Genomic DNA, 16313 nt, shown 5'->3' on the forward strand with positions numbered 1-16313 from the left:
AAAAAAGAGCAAAAAAGGCACGATAAGAAAACCAGAGGCTGACGGGTCCCCCAGGCTGGCCAATCGTGCAACCAGCAGCTCCTGAAAGCCAACAGTTCCTCCCGCCTTGGTGCCCATAGGATACTTTGTGGAGCCTTCCTGTACCTCCTTGCTTCTGCTGGAGCCACTTTGTGTTACTATCTAAAACAAGACCAAGGCCTCCAAACACCCACACCTTCCTGGCCTTGCCCCTCCAGGTCTCACTCTCTGAGCTCCAGGCAGTCAAAATAGGTCCCAAACACATCCTGAGCTTCTTTCTGGGCCCAGGCTATGCCCCGTGCCTGGGATGTTCACCTTCCCTTTCCCCTAGAGGCCTGGCTTAGTCTATAAACACTGCCCCTTCCAATCAAATGAGGTGCCACCTCTCCCTCACTCAGTGCCCAGGGTACCTTGGCATCACCTTCCAGACAGTGTCTGTCCTCCAGGGACTTCCACTGTAACAGGAGGGCTGGGGCCAGGAGGAAGCAGGACACAGATATCCTCTCCTACTCAGGTTTGAATCCCCTGCAGCGCCTGGCTCTGTGCCTGGCACTCAGTAGACTGTTATCCCAAAACTGCTTTTTGCTTTGAAATGAGCTCACTGCTCTGTGGGGGGCATTTCTAGCACACACTGATGTGATTGTTTAGCCCTCATGAAGACCCTAGAACAATATCATTAGATGGGCTCTTGGAGAACGAGTTCAATTCTCCCATTTTACAGCTGGGGAGACTGAGACCCGAACCAGATGCCAGGTCCCCTGCCCCACAGGACCAAAGCTGTCGCCAGCCCATGCTCCTCTACCTCAGAGGCACTCCCTTCATATCACAGAGGAGCACATAAGGCCTCCAGAGATTTATTTTGACAGTTTCCGCCATTAATCACATCTCTGCCAAGCCACTACCAGGTAACTGAGGAGTCAAGAGCCACTGCAGAGAAATGGAGTTTCACTTTAAAAGTCCACCTACAAGTGCCATTTGGGAAACAAGAGGAAAGGAAAGCATATGTGTACCAGTGTGGAACTGTGAGCCTGTGGGTGTTTATGAACACCTGTGAGTGTGTGTGTCAGCGAGTGAGTGTGGGGGTGCCCCATAACCTCTCAGAACACCCTGGTCTCTTGTTTCCAGGCCCACTCCAGGCCATGCCCACCTGCCCCCTGATTCTCCATGGCTCCCCCCATCTGTTGGGGGCCCTCAACAGACTGCAGCCCTTCAGCAGCCCCCAGCTCCTCGAGGGAAACTCCACCCTCTCGATGAAACCCAAGGTCTGTCACCACTAAGGTACATTCCGCCTACTTTTTCAGAGCCTTTACCCATCCAATTCTCCTCCTGATACCTCACACTGTCCTCCAGTCACACCAGATGTTCACCACGGATGGGACATGAATGTGCCGCCATACCTGTAAGTCTTTGCACAAGTTGTTTTTTCTGCCTGGGATATGCACTCCTTTTCCTCTAACTTTCAAGGCTGCAAACTCAAATATCGCCTCTTCCATGAAGCCTTCTGGTAATGCCAGGCCACTCCTCCTCAGGCAGTCAGCCACTCTGCACACCTCTAAATGACAGCATTTGGGGAAGACTTTATCTGTGTTACTTCATTTACCTCATCTTGTACCTCCTCCTGTCCGGGACACCCTATTATTATCTCCATTTTACAGGTGAAGACATTCCAGCACAGAGAAGTTGAATGACTTTCCCGAGGTCACACAGCTACAACAAGGTAGCACCAGGATTCAAATCCAGGCAGCCCGGCCCACAGCCTGTGTTCTTGCTCCCTCCATCACATGGTTCTTAGGTGCCCACATGGCACATGACACCTGCGCAGTGTGACACAAGAGAAAACAGAAAACGAGCTACTGTCTGCCTGTGTGTCTTCCTCACTGACCCGCTACCCTGAGAGGACCCTCTTTCAAGCCTGTGTCCCTAACACCAACTGGGGGCATGCAAAGGGTTCTGAACCATCCAGTGAAAGAAGGAGTACTCTACTCATGTGAGTGTGTGCGTGTGTGTGTGCATGTGTGTGTGCGTGTGTGTAGCAGAGGACTTTGTGAGAGGGTTATGAAGGTGAGTGCCCATAACCACATGTATGGTGTGTGAAGGAGTCTGGGAGCAGATCCGAGTGCGTGAGTGCGTGTGGGCATGTGTGAGTGTGTGAGTGTGTGTGTGCATGCACCCTCGGGCACGCTCAAGCTTCTCAGTGGGAGGATAGAGGCCCCATCTCAGCCGCATGAATACTTAAAGCCCTTAAACCGCGCCGCTTCATCACTGATATTTTTACAAAGTTGTCACAGAGAAATATCATTTTTCTCCCTCCTTTATTTCATTTTCTTTGGGATATAGTAATTAACAAAAGCCGTTAGATGCCAGCAAAACTGTTTCTTTTGAAGTTTCTACATGGCTGTCACCCGGGAGATAAAGGCAGATTATTCAATCTTGACATTATATTTGTGGATGCCAGATGAAAGCCTGGATTAGACACTTCACAGCCCACTTGGAGGGGAGGCTGAGATCACCAGGCAGCAACCCTCCCTCAGCTGGGAGGGCAGGGGAGCTGGGCGGGGGGCAGGAGGTACCCCACACTGGAGAGGGGGTGGCTCGCTGCATGGCTTGGCATCTTTCATTTGAGTTGGATGGTCCCCAAATCACACAGTGTTAGATGGAAGGAACATATTCCATACGGAGGTGGAACATTCTAGAAGTCAGGAGTAGAACCCTTGAGCCTAGTCTATTAGCTCCCGTGCCCCAAGGCTGCCTCCCCCACCAGCCCACACCCCCTCCTTGATTGGCAAGGACTTCTTGGCTCCCTGACTGGAGGCCAAGTTCCTCAAATGCAGAGAGGGTCCAGATCCTCCAAGGCCGTGGACCCTGGGTTCCAGTGCTAATGACTCCCTCACTGTGGCTGGCTGGGCTGTGGAGAAGGCTGGAGAGGTCAGGGGAGGGAGAAAGTCATTTGCCTACATGGAGCCCACCCAATTCCCCTTCATAAAAGAAGTCACCAGACCAGGCACAATGGCTCACACCTGTAATCCCACTTCCCCTTTGGGAGGCTGAGGCAGGCGGATGACTTGAACATGGGAGTTTGAGACCAGCCAGGGCAACATAGTGAGACCTTATCTCTATAAAAATACAAAAAAAATTAGGCAGGCATTGTGGTGTGCCTGTGGTCCCAGCTGCTTGGGAGGCTGAGGTGGGAAGATCAATTGAGCCCAGGAGGTCGAGGCTGCAAGGAGCTGTGATCGTGTCACTACACTCCAGCCTGGGGTGACAAAGCAAGGCCTAGTCTCAAAAAAAAAAGAACCACCAACCAGGGCAGGGCCAGAAGAAGTCCCAGCAATGGAGAACGAGAGGTCACTTTTTAGTGGAGGCAGAAGGGCCAGATGCAGATGCCCTGGAGAGTATATAAGACTGGAAGCTTCTACAGTGACTGATACCATCTGATTTCCCAGGTCTACCCTGAACTACATCATAACCTAGAATCTTCATACCCTATCCAGCCACCCACAGACAAGATTTTTGCTCTTCATTGTGTTCATTAATAATAATGTCTGTTAATAAAATTATGAAATGTATCAGTCAGGATCCAACCAGGAACCCATAAACCATGGGAGGTATTTAAAACAGAGGGAATTTAACATGAGGACTGGAGACGCAGGTGAGGAGAAACAGCAAGGCAACCCAGAGATCAGCACCAGCTCTAGACCCTAGGGAGGTGAGGAGGGAGGAAGGTGGTCTTGGTGACGAAGCCCAGGAGCCAGGATGACCCGGTTACCCTGGAAGCTCAGTAGGTCATAGAGAGACATGGCCAGCCCCTGAGAGCAGAAGAGGAAATGTGGAAGAAGGATGCTCTGAGGACAAATTGAGCAAGGGCTGGCCCACTCATCAACATTTTGAAATCCCAAGCTGGATTTCCAGTTTCTCTGCAAAGAGCAATGCCAGGCCTGCTTTCTCTTATGGCCACAAGCATCCAAAAGGGATAGAAGTGGTCTCCTTCAGATAAGGCATGCTCCTCTATGGTTTTTTCCAGGTCCCGCTGGGACTGCCTTATTCATTGATGATACCTATGAGTATTTGAATTTGCAACCCCTGGTTTCAATCAATGTACCCATTGTGTAGAGAGAGAAGCTGAGGCCCAACCAAGGGGAAGTGATTTACCCAAGGTTACAGGATGGGTCAGGAGCAGAGGCAAGACCAGAACTTAGAGTCCCTGGATTATTTTAAGTGCAGAATTAATTAGCAAAGATGGAAAGCATCTGTGGAGTGACTGCATCTGTCAGCGGAGAATGACTCACCTCCCTTGCTGTGGCTGGGCTGTGGAGCAGGCCAGAGAGTGGTACTTGCTAGACCAGCAGTGCCGTTGCTCCTGTGTGCCCTGGCCATCAGCCTTACCATGAAGGCCAGCAGGAGAAACGCCAGCAGTGATCACGAGGAACGACTCAGGCAGGACAGCCTGTTCTGAGGCTGGTGCAGCCACTCAGGTGCTATGTGACCACAGCAGAATCCCTCTCTGTGCTCCATAACGCAAGGTGGTTGGGCCCGACGCCCTCTTGGAGGCTTCTCCACTCCACCAGGCTGGAATTCTATTTCCTGGGGAGAGGTGGGAGGAAACCATCCCTCCATTGAAGCCAGCTGAGTGCATGAGGGTCCTTAGAAAGGAAGGTCGAGGGGGAGACACTGGGAGACATCAATCTGCCAGCACAACTTCTCAGAAAGGGTTTTAATTAATTGTTTTTATACGACATAAGAGCAACTCATTACCGAACAGCTTTGATTTGTGACACCTGCATTATAGATGATTTTTAAATTAACATTTCCCCAATAAAAGGTGTCAGTAGAGAGCCGAAGGCACCCAGAGAAGTATAAAAGGATAATAGTATGAAAATACAAATAAACACCAGCCCAGCCTAACAAAGGGGGCTGCTTAATCAATTTTACAATTAATTAAGGCTGCCTGGGATGGCTGGGGCCCTGGAGGCAGTTCAAGGTACCGGGCTGAGGGGCTCAGGCATCAAATGCTAGGACAAGGGAAAGTGTTTGGGGCTTACGAGAGACATGCAGTGAGAATGTAAGACGCTCTGCTAGGCTTCCCTGGAAGGGGAGAGAAACAGGAGGCAAATCTATCCCGGTGAGTATCCTTTCTCCCTTTGTTGTCCTGGATTTGTCATGTGTGCATTCAGTATTTAGAGAGCTCCTACAAGCTATGGCAGGCAGAGCAGAGGCACCCAGGTGAGAGGGAGGAGCGGCACACTAGAGACACTGAGAGCTCCGTGTGTCTGACGCAGAGTGAAGGGCAAAGGAGGAGAGAAAACTGGCAGCGTAGGCAGGGGCTAGACTATCATGGCCTCTGAAAAGGGTCATACGGCATTTGGAGTTGTTTTCAGATGTCGTTTGCAGAGTGTAGGTAAGGGAACCACATGAGAAGATTTCCATTTTAGACAGAGGCTCCTGGCTGCCATGTGAATCATACAACAGAAGAGCAGAGGGAGGAAAGACAAGTGACCCAAGCAAGACCTGCTCATGGATCCAGTTCAGACAGCGGTGGCTGAGAGACAGGAACAGACCCAGGAGAGACACAAGAGCTAGAGCCCACACACATGTGTTGCTGCTGCGTGCCTGTTAGGAGAAGGGAAGGGGAATTGAGAATAACTCAAGCCAAGGACAGTGCTGGAGAAGCAGCTGTGAACAATGCACAGATAAGGTCCCTGCCCTCAGGGGTTTTACATGGTCAGGAGAAACAGAAAAAAGATGCACAAAGGAATGAGCAAGGACTTGGTAGCTCAGGACTGTAATCCCAGCACTTTGGGAGGCCAAGGCAGGAGGACTGTTTGAGCCCAAGAGCTCAAGACCAGCCTGGGCAACAGAGTGAGACCCTGTCTCAAAAAAAAAAAAAAAAATTAGCTGGGTGTGGTAGTGCACACGTATAGTCCCAGCTACTCAGGAGGCTGAGCTGAGAGGATTACTTGAGCCCAGGAGTTCAAGGCTCCAGTGAGCTGTGATTGTGTCATGGCACTCTAGCCTGGGCGACACAGCAAGATCCTGTCTCTAAAATAAGAAGAGAGAGAGAGAGAGAAAGGAAAGAAGGAAAGAGGAAAGGAAGGAAGGAAGTAAGGAAGGAAGGAAGGAAGGAAGGAAGGAAGGAAGGAAGGAAGGGAGGGAGGGAGGGAGGGAGGGAGGGAGGGAGGGAGGGAGGGAGGGAGGGAGGGAGACAGGCAGGCAGGCAGGCAGGCAGGCAGGCAGGCAGGCAGGCAGGCCAAGAAGACAAGAAAGTCAAATCAGTTGCTGTGGCTGGGACAGCTGAGAGCAGCACAGTTTGGGACAGAGTAATCAGATGGTGATCAGGGAAGGTGACATTTGACCTGAAGGCTGAGGAGCCAGCCAGACCAACATCTAGGGAAGGGGTGGTCCAGGAATTCATGCAACAAGTGCAAAGCCCCTGTGGCTGGGATGAGTAGGAGAAGGCACCAAAACAACCCTTATCCTCCCCCATAGTTTTATCTTTCTTTTCCTCTGGTTGACCAAGAAGGGTTATATAATTGGTGCATAATTGGTATATAATTTGAGGACTGTACATAGAGGCTGTGGAGCATTGAGCAGTTTCCAGTGCTCCATGCCAGGCCCTGTCCACTCCTCTCTGAAAGACTTGAGCCCTCCAGAGGAGCCTGTCTCCACCTCTATACCTCCGACTTCCCATCTTGATCACTACCTGCCCCAGACCTCTCTCCTGAACTCCAGATCCACATGGGGGTCTCGCAGGCAATCATCTTCCTCCCAAAGTCCATTTATCCCTCTGTGTTTCCAATCTTAATTAAAGACGCCACCATCCAACCAGACACTCAAAAGGGAGACCTAAGAACAGTCTTGATGTTCCCTCTCCCCATATCCAAGTCCTGTGGGCTCTTCCTCCTTAGAGCTCTCAAACCGATCTCAACCCATTGCATGCCATCCTAATGGTTCTAGCTTTCCACATGTCTTACCTGGGTGACCTCAGCAGTTTCCACTCTCCTCCTATCCGTGTACCCTGGACACAGCAGCCGGAGGAGTCCTTCTAAAATGAAAACCTGTCCTGCTGTACAGCTGCCAGAAAAGCTTTCGGGGCTTCCCTTGCTCTCCAGCTAAAGTTCAAACACTATTGTCATGCTTTTTGGGGCCCCTAGAGTCTAGCCCCTCCCTACTCCCTCGGAGCACCACATTGCCCACCCCCATGCTTTGGTATCCAGACACAAGCATCTCCCTTCAGCTCTCCCACCTGTTTTCTTTTCTCTCTGCCTGGAACATTTTGGGTGCTCTGCCCTATACCCTGGCCCTCACCATTGTTTGGCCACCTTCAACTCCACAGCCCAGGCTGAAGGCTCATAGAATCAAATGCTTTTGTAATTGTTTCATTGTGTAGCTCCTCCCAGGCTGTAAGCGCCACCAGACCCGGAACTATTTCTGTCTTGTTTGCCCCATATTCCCAGCACCTATGGACAGACCACAAACACTGAATGGAAAAGGAATTAATGAATGGATGAATTAAATGATGTCACATACCACAACATGCCTCACACATACTAAGAGTTTAGATGGTTAATGAGGTGAACAAGGACGAGCATCTTTAATTTTGCATCATACATTTCATTGGCTGGCTCTCTCACATGTTCCCTAAGAACATCACTCTCCCAGGGTGGTCATTGATCCATCATTTATACGGTGACAGGAAGAGGGGACAGAGCTCCACTTGAGATAGCGTTTCCTGCTTCCACAAAGCCAGTGGGCAATGTGAGGCCAATAGAACATCTGCACAGTCTGTGGACCAGCTGGTTGCTGTGCTCTCCACATCAACCCAGGGTCCAAGAGGACATGGCTATCAACAGGGGCTCCTGGCTGGGAGATCTGGGTGCTTGTCTCCTTTGCATGACAGGCATGTGAGATTGGTGGCCTCTCCCAGGCTAGCCCCAGAACAGGGCACCTCCAGCCCACACTTATGGGATGCGAGGAGCAACTGAACAGCAGGGCTTGTGTCCAACACCCAAGTCAAACAAGTGAGTGTGTTTAAATGGGCTGTTTAAGCAAGGGTGCCTTAAGGCAAATGTTGGGACCTGAGGCTCAGTGGGGGTTAAAGCCAGTAAGTGGGGCCAGTGTCGCTGACAGAGCTATGATGTGTATGTGCATGTCAGACCCATTCACAGAGCTCCAGGTGGGGTTAGGGTGAGGGTTAGGGTTAGGATCAGTTAACAGAGTGGCTACAGGGAGTTTACCTCTAGCAAATTCCCCAGGCAGACCAGAGAGTAGACAACAAAGGCTGGGGTAGAGGTCAAGTTTAAATATATGGGTCCCTAAGAAACAGGAGAGATGGCCTGTGCCTGAAGAAATCTAGGAGGACATCCTAGAGGAGGTCAGCTTGCACTGTGCCCAGAAAGCCTGGGAAGGTTGAAGAGCAGGAAGTTCCTAATCAAGCCACTGCTTTCATCTTCTTCAAAACCTCCCTGTAGAAGGAAGCACCAGTGAAGGGCAGCGTTCTCCTCCAAAGTCAGAGACTCAACCATCAGTGGTGCAGCGACTGAAAGTCACAGTGGAAACAGCCCATGGAATCCAAACATCCTCTTGACACACGAGAAGACTGAGACCCACAGAGACAAACCAAAGTCATCCTTTGCCGTTGAACAATGCTCCGAAATGGGCTTCTCCCCACGAACCTGCACAATAGGTTTTACTCTCTTTCATTTGACAAATGAGGGGACTGAGTCCCAGAGGGGTCACAGGGCTTGTGGAGGTCACACAGGACCGGTCAGAACCAGGACTGTCAGAACCCAGGCTGGCCTGACTCCATGTCTAACACCCTTAAGTGAATTTTTCAGTCTTTGGTTCTGAGTATTCTGAGACAGAAAGAATAATTAGCAGTTGATGCTAAAAATATGTGTAGGTGTTTTGATTGACAGTATAAACTCAGTGATGTACAAACAGGGAATGATTCTATTTTTCTCAATAACTGATATCAGCTTTGCTTGGCAAGCTCCCACCCCCACATTGGGAGTTGATGAGGAGGAGGGAGGGATGGAGGAAAATACTCTCCAAATAATGGTATCTTCATTCCTTCTGACAGATTTTTTGGTCACATTTTATATTTGTAGCTGTCACTTTCTAATTATTAAAAATTGTCATTGTCTGGTTGAAAGCCACCTCCTGCATGGTGTCCTTGAGCCCTCGTGGCAGGGATGGGGGTGCTGCCACCTATCTCCCGGCCCAGCCACTGGTTCCTTCTGGATGGCAAGCCTCTAGCCCTGGGAGGCCAGCTTGTAGCTCCTTATCTGGCATTGCAGAAGACCTTCCAGGGCTGAGCTGACACTTTCTCTACAACCTGCTGACAACAGGAGCCCCCCACCATGGCTTCTCCCTCCTTGCTCCTGAAAAGTTTGGGAAGAGGGGCATGGCTGTTCCCCCTCACCAAGTGAATTCTGCTCTTCTCTTTGTACAGAGAAGGGGGCAGAGGGCACCCTGCTTTTGCTAAAACGCCTCTCTCTAAGCAAGCCCTGCAGTAGATGTAGTGGTAGAGATCACTCACTCTCTGCCAAAATCCAATCTCCCCTAACAAAGTGTGGCCAAGCCCAAAATCACTGTCCAGACCAGGAGTCAGGAGTCCACCAACTATGACCCACCAGTCAGTTCCAAACCACTAGTTAGTTTTGAATGGCCATGAGCTAGGAGAGGCTTTTATATTTTTTAACGGTTGGAAAAAAAGAATAATATTGATGACACATGAAAGTGACATTAAATTCAAATTTAGGTGTCCGTCAATAAAGTCTTATTGGAACACAGGCATGCCCATTCATTTGCATATTTTCTATGGTCTTTGTCAAGCTACAAGGGCAGAGTTGAGTACTTGCAATGGAGAGTATATGGCCCCACAAAGCTGAAACTATTTCCTATCCAGCTCTTTACAGACAGCATTTGCCAACCCTGATAAAGACTACACTTCCCAGGCTCCCTTGCAGCTAGGTGAGACCATGTGCTAAGTTCTCACTAGTGGAAGGGGAGTGGAGATGACTTGGGACATCAGGTGCCCCTCCATACTGTCTTCCAGCTGTGGCAGAACCACGCATGGCACCTCCCTACTCCAACACTGAGATTACACCAAGGGTCTCAAGGATGGGGGAGCAGTGGTTTGGAGGACCCCAATCCCTGGATGGCTGTGAGGCTCAGTGCTGCCCTGCCAACCCAGGCCATTCACTTTAGAACTGTGCAGTGAGAAAGAAAGAAACTTGAGTCCTCCATAAGCCACTTACCTTATCCTTACCATGACTAGTACAGATGTTTATGTCCAGCTGGGCACTGTGTCCAGAGTACTTTACCCATCTATGCCAGTTATATTTAAGAATATTGTGGGCTGGGTGCAGTGGCTCACGTCTGTAATCCCAGCACTTTGGGAAGCTGAGGCAGACAGATTGCTTGAGGTCAGGAGTTAGAGACCAGCCTGGACAACATGGCAAAACCCCATCTGTACTAAAAATACAAAATTCAGCCAGGCATGGTGGCACACGCCCATAGTCCAAGCTACTCAAAAGGCTGAGGCACAAGAATCGCTTGAACCTGGGAGGCAGAGGTTGCAGTGAGCTGAGATCATGCCACTGCACTCCAGCCTCAGTGACATAGCGAGACTATGTCTCAAAAAAAAAAAATTAAAACGAATTTTTTAAAAAGGATATTGCTCTTGTGCAGAAGCCTTGCTTGATAGATGGGGTTGAGCCCCACCTCACATTGGTGCTACTCTATAGAGCTGATAAGATAACTGTTCATATTAGAGTTATTCTGTTTCCAAGGAAGAGAGAGGCTGCTAGTTCAACCAGAGAGACTCAAAGAGAGAAATTACAGTCCCCAACTTATGAGGGTTCCACTTGGGATTTTTTGACTTTACAATGGTGCAAAAGCAATACAAATTCAGTCTTCTCCTGAACTTACAATGGGGCTACATCCCAACAAACCCATCAAAAGTTGAAAATATCTTAAATAAAAAGTGCATTTTTTTTTTGAGATGGCGTCTCACTTTGTCACCCAGGCTGGAGTGCAGAGGCATTTCTCGGCTCACTGCAACTTCCACCTCCTGGGTTCAAGCAATCCTCCCACCTTAGCCTCTTGAGTAGGTGGGACTATAGGCATACACCATCACACCCAGCTAATTTTTGTATTTTTTGTAGAGCCACGGCTTCACCACGTTAAACTCCTGGGCTCAAGTGATCTGCCCGACTCGGCCTCCCAAAGTGCTGAGATTACAGGCATGAGCTACCGTGCACAGCCCAAAAGTGCATTTTTGACTGACAGTATTTTCAGCTTACCATGGGTTTATTAGGATATGGCCCCATCGTAAATCAAGGGTCATCTGTAGTTCGATGTAAAGCACATCCTCACCAGAATACCTAAACAGGAGGCCAGGAGCAGCCTGACTCCGTGGGAGCCAGCACCCTGAGACTGTCGGGGAAAGCTGCCCTTCCAGGACTGAGGTCTCTTTCATGGCATTCATTCACCTTTCTGTCTCCTTCCTCAGCCAGCTGGCTTCCTCCAGTCACTCATAGCTGGTTATCATGATGAGTCTCCAGCCCTAAGTCAAGCTCATCAACTCTCCCCAGCTCCAGGCTCAGCTTCTTCCATACCTTTCCCCAGATCGAACTCAGATTGGCCCAGCCTGCACTTTTGAGCCAGATCACTCAAATTATATAGTGTGGACAGTCTTTGCTTCAAGTGCCCACCCTGGATAAATCAGCAGATGTCCAGGGGACACAGACCTGTGGCACCAACACAGCTGCCACCCACATAGCACACACTGGGAAACAGGGGTTTCCCTTAGCCAGGAAATCGACCTCTCTAAGGGGTCAGAGAGTTCCGTGGCTAAGGGTTTGGACTGTGAGCTGGAATGCCGGGTTCATCTCTACCTCTGAAATGCTGTGTAGCCACGGGCAACTTACTGTATTCGCTTCTGCTTTTTTGAAATAGGACTCATAACAAAAACACCTGTATCGCAGGATTGTCAGGAGGATGAAATGAATGAATACATGTGAAGCCCTTTTAGAACAGCACTTCCTGACATGTAGTAAGCTTTCAGGGAAGGTTAGTGATGCGAATTACTGTCATTATCTGTAAAACAAGAAGGAAATAATAAGTCAAGCCTCTATTCCTTTGCTGTAAAATCTCTCAGTGTGCACTCAGTGAATGGTCCAGGTCAGCCTGAGGAAAGCACGATGGTTTGCCCGCAGACCACCTCCCTAAGGAGCACAGGGGCACAGGCACTGCCATCTGCTGAGGACCCACTCTTTCCATGCCATCCCCATGCTTGGTCCCCTTTACTACTGTGCATTCAGCCTCACCACGAGCTGGTGAGGATAAAGCTGAGCGAGTCAGTGAGTTGCCCAAATTCAAAGATTTAGGATTAATTCCACTCACTGTTTCCATCAGAATGGATGACCCAAGGGGTCCACTGCAGACTGTTTTCCTGTCAAGTCCAGTCCATTTGGAGATGCTAAGGACAGAAAAAGGGGTTCCAGGAGCAAGGTATAGCAGGACTCCAGTGGGAGTGGGAAGGGTGGAGTGGTATGGATGGGATGGGAGGAGGCCCAGAAACGGGAAAGGAAGGGTAACACCCTCTTGGGAAAAGAGGGTAAGATTGGGGCAGGCAGAGGATGTGGCCATGAGCTTGGTCTATCCTCCCACATTTGGGCTCTCCAAATGTATGCGGCAGAGTCCCCATTTAGCAAACAGAGCCCTGGCCAGCAACAAGGCCAGCAGCCCTTGGTGCTCATCCCAGCTCTGCCTCCCTGTCCCTGTGTGACCTTGAGAATGAGGTCCTGCCCCTATCCCAGTCCCAGCCACAGTAGCCACATATAGTAGACCAGATGACCTGAAGGGCTTCTTAACTCTGGGTCCCACTGTGGTGATGTCCTAGTTTCTGTTGTGTTCTTAGGGCAGATCCAGAGCACAGGCTACCCCGTGACTCCCATCCAAACTTGGGCCCATGGCGTTTCACTCCCCAGTTTATAGTATGCTTTGGAGTCATGGAAAAAAATAAATAAAACTATTATCCTCAAAACCCCAGTAGGTCTCTTAATGACTACTCCACTAATTAGTAGCAGCTGTTAATGAAGTGTGCAGGTACAAGCCTAGCCTCGTCAATTAATCCATACATGCTCCTGGGCTGCAGTAATATTTAAAGGGGAAATCAATACTTGACAGCTGGGCCTGGGGAGGTCTCTGTCCGGGTGGGCACGGAAGGGGTAGCATTTCAAGGAATTTGTAACTAAAATAGCTTATGCCTAGAGCATAGTGCAGGGGCCAGAAATGAATACAAGCCATAAGGGGCGCAGGAATGCAGGCATGCCTGTGGGGAGCTGAGGGAAGCAGCGGCTAGGTGAGCAGGGTGAATAGGCACCTGCTCCCCCCATGGGTGGGCAGACAGCCACATGCCAGGCCAATAGGAGCACACCCTTCAATTCTTTTCCAGTTCATCATTGACATGGTTTGGCTGTGTCCCCACCCAAATCTCATCTTGAATTGTAGCTCCCATAATTCCCACATGTTGTGGGTGGGACCTGGTGGGAGATAATTGAATCATGAGGGCAGTTTCCCCCATACTGTTCTCGTGGTAGTGAATAAGTCTTATGAGATCTGAGGGTTTTATAAGGGGAAACCTCTTTCACTTGGCTGTCTTTTCTCTCCCGTCTGCTACCATGTAAGATGAGACTTTTGCCTTCCACCATGATTGTGAAGCCTCCCCAGCCACGTGGATCTGCGAGTTCATTAAACCTCTTTTTCTTTATAAATTACCCAGTCTTGGGTATGTCTTTATCAGCAGCATGAAAATGGACTAATACAATCATATCACAAAATTCACTTATTCCTGGGGGGTAAGGGGGTTGGAGGGGGGTTGCTATACCTTCCCTGGGCAGACGCCATGATCAAAGCCACAAAATGAGGCATTATTCTACCTAAGGTTGCCAAGCAAGTAAAAGTAACAATCACTTTCCTGGCCTACACCAGGCTAAACACCTTACAGACATCATCTCATTTAATCTTTATGCTAGGCCAATGAGATGAGAACTATGATTCCCCACTTTTGGAGCTGAGAATGCTGCAGCTTTGAGAAAGCTGGTGATTGGCAAGGGTGGTATTCAAACCCTCATAATCTAAGCTTATGTGCTTAACATACACAGAATCCTAAGTAGTGATAAGCCTTGAGCCCTACAGAACAAAATCCAAACCCCTTGACATGGCTTACAGCATCTTGAAATCTGGCCCCTGACATTACATTCCAGTTGCTGCTATAACAAAGTACCACAAACTTAGTGGCTGAACACACACAAACCTATTATCTTACAGTTCTGGAGATCGGAAATCTGAATAAGTTTCACTGAACTAAAAACGAGGTATTGGCGGGGCTGCGCTCCTTCTGGAGGCTCTAGGGGAGAATCTGTTCTGTTGCCTTTTTCAGCATCTTGAGGCCACCCGCATTCCTTGGCTCATGGCCCTTCCTCCGTCTTCAAGCCAGCAATCACATCCCTCCAACCTGTGCTTCCATTGTCCCATCTCTCTCTGACTCTCTTCTGCCTTCCTCTTGAGAGAGCTGAGAAGCCCACTGGGGGCTTTGGAAGCAACTTAGAAACGAGCAATAACAAGAAGCAACCTTGCTGAACCTTCCCCACTCCACTCACACAGACACATGCAGTCAAGGTCAACAGCCCCTCCTCTGAGCTGCAATGACCTCATGCCAAAGAAATGGCTGAGGTCCGTGAGCCTCTGTCTGATCCATGGTGCATCCTCAGCACTGAGCCCAGAGCCCTGCACAGAACAGTTACTCAAAGAAAAGTCCCCTGGGCCAGGGCTCCTTCCTCCATACCAGAAGTGAGGGCACCACCCCAGCCCAGGGCTCCCAGAAGAGGTCACGGCAGTTAGGCAGATAAATAAAATGCCTTGGCTCAACAGCTGACCTCAGCTGCTGAAAGCCAGGGCTGCTGTGTTGATGTGCACTTCGCTGCCAATCATGTGCTTGGCCACACCAGTCTTACCTGTTTGGAGAAAACAGTGAGGGGCAGACAGATCACCCCCTATCGAGGAAGAGACCCTGGGCTAGGGGTGTGGGGTGCTTGCTCTGAAGGGTCTGGCAGGAATCTGTTCACGATGCTGCTTGAAGGAAACACTGAGCTTGCTCTTAGCTCAAGCAGTTGAGGCTGGCTTGTTACCATGCAAGAGACACAGGGCGACACCATAATTAGAATCCTGGATTAATAACCTTCCCTGATTGGATGTTTCCACAGCTCCTCTTCCCCAGCTGTTTATCTTGAGATCACTGCTGAAGGGGAAGGGAGGAGACTGGGAAACTATACCAGGGAGGAAGGGAATGGAAGCAGAAAGGAAAAGGGGAAGAGGAAAGAGCCCAGAAGTAGGCTTTACCAAGCAAACCTGGGTCAGGCCCAGAACAGGACACCTAATACCATGCTGTGATCTCACCTCCCACCCACCCAGGGCTGCAAATCATCCCATCCCGCCCTGGGACTAGGTCTCCTCCAGGGACCCCATCCTGGTTAATGTCCCCACTCGTCCCCTCCCTGCCAGCAGGCTAGATAATACCCTGGAGTGACCCTGGACTCTTATCTCCCCAGAGGCCCTCTCCTCACACACCGGTCGATCGGTCACCAGGCCATGGCCATTCCAGCCATCCCGTCCATATCCTTAGCGCCGCAGCCTTGATGGGGCTCCTGCTACCCCCTCTTCTGGCTTCTTCCAACAGCCTGCTAGTGAGTGGCCCTGCCTCTGGCCTCACCTCCTAATCGATTCTTTTTTTTTTTTTTTTTTTTTTTTTTTTTGAGACTATTGTTGCTCCTGTTACCCAAGCTAGAGTGCAATGGTGTGATCTCGGCTCACTGCAACCTCCACCTCCTAGGTTCAAGCAATTATCCTGCCTCAGCTTCCCAAGTAGCTGGGATTACAGATGCCCACCACCACCATGCCCGGCTAATTTTTGTATTTTTAGTAGAGACGGGGTTTCACCATGTTGGCCAGGCTGGTCTTGAACTCCTGACCTCAGGTGACCCACCAGCCTCAGTCTCCCAAAGTGCTGGGATTACAGGCGTGAGCCACCGCGCCCAGCCTCCAGCTGCCAGGATTGTTTTTCTAAAATAGAAATGATCACACTAGCACTTACCTAAACCCTTCAGGGGCCTCCTGCCATGTCCAGGGAAATTCAAGGCCTTCACAGCCTGGACCTCACCTCCCTCACCAGCTCCTTCTCCTCTCACCTCCTCCCTCCTCCTACCCACCTCCCTCACATCATTGTCCAGAAA

At 50.0% G+C, this 16313-nt stretch overlaps 1 long non-coding RNA gene across 1 annotated transcript; it reads right to left on the reverse strand.

Annotated features, from left to right (window-relative positions):
- Nucleotides 1-2311: 2311 nt before the first annotated feature.
- LOC129480965 (uncharacterized) lies at nt 2312-15227 on the reverse strand. The gene is made up of 3 exons (XR_008657202.2): nt 15039-15227; nt 3036-3131; nt 2312-2935 (listed from the first exon to the last, which is right to left on the reverse strand). It is a non-coding gene; the product is annotated as an uncharacterized lncRNA (long non-coding RNA).
- Nucleotides 15228-16313: the final 1086 nt, after the last annotated feature.

This window comes from Symphalangus syndactylus, chromosome 4, assembly GCF_028878055.3.
Source record: "Symphalangus syndactylus isolate Jambi chromosome 4, NHGRI_mSymSyn1-v2.1_pri, whole genome shotgun sequence".
NCBI lineage: Eukaryota > Metazoa > Chordata > Mammalia > Primates > Hylobatidae > Symphalangus > Symphalangus syndactylus.